The 4,972-nt window shown below is 40.3% G+C and overlaps 1 long non-coding RNA gene and 1 pseudogene across 2 annotated transcripts; both read right to left on the bottom strand.

Moving 5' to 3' along the window:
* Positions 1-1,528: 1,528 nt before the first annotated feature.
* On the bottom strand, positions 1,529-3,006 carry LOC149828346 (uncharacterized). Of its 2 annotated transcripts, none has more exons than XR_016434019.1 (3): positions 2,770-3,006; positions 2,297-2,657; positions 1,529-1,690 (listed from the first exon to the last, which is right to left on the bottom strand). It is a non-coding gene; the product is annotated as an uncharacterized LOC149828346 (long non-coding RNA). The 2 variants fall into 2 exon arrangements; XR_016434020.1 differs by having other exon boundaries at positions 2,297-2,654.
* Positions 3,007-3,397: 391 nt separating this feature from the next.
* Positions 3,398-3,893, bottom strand: LOC149828345 (putative RNA-binding protein ARP1 pseudogene; annotated as a pseudogene).
* Positions 3,894-4,972: the final 1,079 nt, after the last annotated feature.

Genomic DNA, 4,972 nt, shown 5'->3' with positions numbered 1-4,972 from the left:
ACGAATCAAACAGCAACACATAGAAGCAGTGTTGTCAGAATAATTGCCAATCGGCCGATTCGTATCATATCAGTAAAAACTCGATTGGCAACTGACCTGATTAGGATATTTTTCAAATAAATAAAAAATGCTTTAAAATAAAAAATAAAAAAATTTATGACACATATCGGCTGCTGGATAAAAGTCGACTGATTAGTTGAGAATCAGTATCAGCCTATATACCTAAATCATTGGTCAAACGATTCGATGGCCCACACCATTTTGACAACACTGCATATAGAAGCACCTAGGGATGGCAATAGACCTGGGGACAATAGGGCCCTGGCCCGCCTTGCCCCGTTTGGACCGGGGATGAAGGGCATGGGGATAGAGGCGGGGATGAAGGTTAAAATCTATCCCCGTGCGGGGATGGACTTATGCTTTTCCCCGCCCCGCCCCATCCCCGCATTGCCCCACCCCTCCCCGTCCCGTCCCCAATCCTTTAAGGGATGACTATAGATCAAGGGGAAATGGCCACGCCCCGCCTCGCCCCCGTTTGGACCGGGGATGGAGGACATGAAACGGGGGTGGAGGTTAAAATCCATCCCCGCGTGGGGATGAAGGCAGGGATGGAGGTTCGAATTTTGAAACAGGACCGGGGTAGGACCGGGGTAGAGACCTTGTCCCCCGCCCCGGTGAAATTATGATGGGGCCACGAGTGTTGTCCATCTCAACACCCAAAACAGAGAGGGTGGTGTATGTTCGCCCCCGATGATTCACTGAATCCCACGTCTGTGTTCGGGGCTTTGAATGAGCACCGGGGGGACATATAACCTGCTTTGCCCAAAACGGGAAGCAGTCGTTGGCAGCCGGTCCCACATGTACCACCCCTTTCTGTCACCGAAGGGCTGTGGAGATCCCAAGCACGATGCAATTTTGCTTTGCTCATCCAGAGAGAAACGTGCCTCACCGTTAATAATTCTTTCACCACTTTACTCGGAAAAAAGCTGGACAACTAACTACTAAACCAACCGTTTATCTCCGTTCAAGAACAATATTGAAGTACTTTAAATCCATATGAAATGAAAGGCAAGATCAATGTTGTCAGTATCGGTATATATGGGTCCTGAATCGTTTGGCCAACGATTCAGGTGAAAAATAATAAAAAAATATTTTATGTCAAACAGAATGTGACATGTGTTAAAACCATTTAAATAATATTAAAAAATATTTTAAAATAATTTTTATATTTATTAAAAAATAGCCAATTCAGGTCAGTATCATATCGATTTTTCCGCCTATACGATATCTATTGACCGATACCCATGCACCGATACTGATAACATTGGGCAAGATTAGATTATTCAAAGCAACGCCTCACTGTCGACATCAATGATCAACCATCATAAAAGTATCAAAGAGCCAACATGATACCTACATACAAAATCATAAGTATTCAAAGAACTTCATTAGGCTAAGCATTGACCCTTAACAAGTTTATCAAGGGGGGGGGGCTCTTTTCAACCTTCAAACGACCCACTTAGACGATTTTTCTTTTGACCAAAGCAACCAACCTTCTCTATCCTCAAAAAGGAAAAAAAATCTTCTTCTTTTCAACTTTTCATGTCTGAAAATGTAGGGTAGATCCCCCACCCCACCACCCTAAATTCTAGGCAATTTTCACCTTGGATACCACATAATCTCCCAAACACTGCATAGTAAACAAATAGTGCAGCCACATCATGATTGGTACAATGTAACAAGAGTACAACTCAAATTTTTGCGCTACCCTATTTTTTGGGGAATATATAAAAGAGACGAACAATTAATAAAAGAAGGAAATGAAGAAATTACAGATAAACACCTAAAATAAAAATAAGAGCTCTCTCAATCCAGTTAAATCACAAAATTAATTTTGTGTTTTGTCAACCATTGATCTTTGAATCTCAAAAAAATCCTGCAGACAAGTTGGATTTCGGCGATCACTAATTAAATGAATGATGTAGAACAAGTCAGGTTTGAACAAAATAGCTTGCATCAATCAAATCCCAAGAACGGGCATGAAGCTAGGGATGACATAGGAGATGACTGGAACCCATTTGGATATAAAAGTGCTCTCTGAAAAAGTCAGACTCTAGGTCACTTTCATGTGAGAGAGAGCGAGAGTTCATGGCTGTATTCGAGCTGTCTAAAGGTGTCAGTCTTGGTCAAAATAGAGATCGATCGTTAACCACCAAATCGTATTCCTACAAAATATTTAAAAAAAGGAAAAAAAAAGAGGCAAAAAAAAAAGTTGAAAAATCAAAGAAAGAACCACCTAGTACCCTGAAGAATCATGATTAGCGAAACGATCATGAAAATCAACCGCCCGTTTTTACTCTCTTTCCATGAACAATCCGGTACTCCCCAACTCAATAGAGCAGCAGGGACGCCTATCTTTTACCCATCAAAACCAACAAAGATAAATATCTATATATCCTGCGCATCTAGCAGATGAAAAAAGAAGGAACACCAACGCTGCTTCTTTCTTCTCCCTTTCTGCTGATGAGTTGTTTCTGCTCCCTGACGGCCACCCACAAATTTTTGACCTCAAACAGAAGAAGAAAGCTGCTCAGCATTGCCACCTCCGGGTGGTTGAGAAGAGGAGGCTGTTGCGGTTGTCAACGTCACACCACCTGCTGCATTTCACCACAGACTGTCATAGTTTCAGCGTTTCCATATGGCCTTTTACTATAGATGGTGTCTTCATAACAGAGAAGAAGGAAAATCTAGAAAGAAGGAAAGTTTTACCTGTGTTAGATTGAAGGTTGGCGGGTAGAGAGAGAATGGGAGACCCGTATTGCTGTTGAGGCAGATAAGGAGGGTATTGAACCATCTGTGGGTATTGCATACTGCCCTGTGTGTAGTATTTGTAGATTCCTGTGTTGGGAAACATTCCTAACGCTGCATAGTAGTGAGGAAACTGGTGCCCTCCATACGGATTATAATAGCTCTGCAATTTCAGAGGAAGACAGCTTTATACACCATCTGATTTCCTTCCATAAATGTAATCAGATGCACTATTAATGATGTTAACCAGAACACTAACCACGGGGTACATGTTTTCTTGAGAATGACCAGTAAACCTGAAGAAGAGGAAGAAGGAAGATTTATTAATAAAAATGAGACAGGTCCTTAGCGTTTGTTTTTAGTCTTATTTGAGTAGAGATGTAATGGGATTTTAAGTGGGTATCATTACCCGTAAGTTTGATAAGGAAAGGTTTGACGGAATGTGTATTGATGTTGTTGGTGGTAAGGCGTTCCCGGTGGGCGGTATACCGGAGCTCCGGCTGATCCGGTTGCCGTTCTATGTCGACTACCTCCTTTAATGAGAAAGAAATAAAGAGAAGATTTACTGGCTGGTGTGTTTTGGTTGATACTATTTTGGTGTTTTGGGTTTGATGGTGATGAGTGAAAAGATGAACCAACCTTGTTGAGAAGTGGACGGTTGAAATGGACGGGCACCAAGAAATGCCAAATTGCAGTTAGCCCTCCTACCGTCGATCACAGGCGAAGGATCTGCGCATGCCTTCATTGCTGAATCTGCATCCTTAAATGTCACCTTTACAAAGAGAGGAGGAAAAGAAAAGGAAACAGCATATATATAAAGAAACCCACATGAATAAGATTGAAGAAAAAATCATATAAGGTTTTATATTGCTCCTTTGAATTCTTACAAAGCCATATCCTTTTGATCTCCCCGTGACCTTGTCTGTGATCACAACAGCTTCTAGTATCTCCCCAAACTGCTCAAAATAGTGTCCCATTGTATCCCTCTGAGTCTCCCATGCTAACCCCCCAACAAAAATCTTGGTGTACGTTGTATCTCCAAACTGCCCGCTACCTGTGTTCCCTTGCCGTTGATTTTGTGCCATCCCTCCGCAAGAAACCAAATGGGGAAGCAATCATGCAATATAAAACTTTCCCTGTGGATCACCAACTAAACACACATCACAATAAAAAAAAAACGCTTACATTCTCATCTTCTCTCTCTTCCTTTCGTCAAAAAGTAACGGCATTAGCATCCCCTTCCTGCCTCGGAAGACGGGTTAGAGACAGAGATTAATTGGGAGGATAGAAGAAAAAAGAAAACAGGGAAAGGAGAAAAATAAAGAGGTGAGAAGAGGCTCCCACAGCACGTATCAAATGAAATATCGAAGGAGGTGTGTGATTCGCTGTCTTCAACCTTTCCTTCCTTGTGCATTTATATTTAATAGAAGATTTGTAATATGTGAGTGAGTTGGAACAGGGTAAGTTGACCGTCATCTCGCCTGTCCAAAAGGAAATGTTAGCCAATCATTAATTATGCAGTTTCCTGTAGAGCTTCATGTGCTAAGATGGCCAACTGCTTTGGCAAAGTGAGTCAGCTGGATCCAGGTTCGAAACACAGTGACAAACGTTTTTATCGGCAATTTCTCGTTTTCCAAAAAAATCATGAGAAATTGAAAAAAATCCATAAATCTCGCATTTTTTCTGCAAAATCTTGGCAATAAAAAATTTAATTAAAAAATAAAAAATATTTTTTATAAGAAAATATTAATAAAATTTATTTAAAAATAAAAATACATGATTTTTTTGTGATAAATAGCCATTTAAAACGTAAATATCGTGTTTAAATCACGGTATTTATGTTTTTTTATAAATCTCGCGATATTTTGTAAATCTCGCGAGAAATTGCCGTTTTAAACTTTCAGGCAATTTCTCGTGATATTATCGTGAGATTTTCATAAATCTCGCGATATTTGTCACACTGGTTCGAAGCCATGCTTTTTTTGTGGTTGCAGATCATTTTATTCTCAATCTAAACCATGGGGTGCAATGGATCAGGTGAGATCTGATCTATTCAGATCAGATTTGCATGTGATTATTTGGATTAGTCAGTGTAACGGCATTTTATGCTGGATTTATGACCAGATTGGATTAAGTCCATTTGTTTGTACTATTTACATGTAAA

This window comes from Nuphar pumila, chromosome 9 (assembly GCF_984573655.1).
Source record: "Nuphar pumila chromosome 9, dmNupPumi1.hap1.1, whole genome shotgun sequence".
NCBI classification, from domain to species: domain Eukaryota; kingdom Viridiplantae; phylum Streptophyta; class Magnoliopsida; order Nymphaeales; family Nymphaeaceae; genus Nuphar; species Nuphar pumila.
This window is presented reverse-complemented; position numbering and strand designations above follow the sequence as displayed.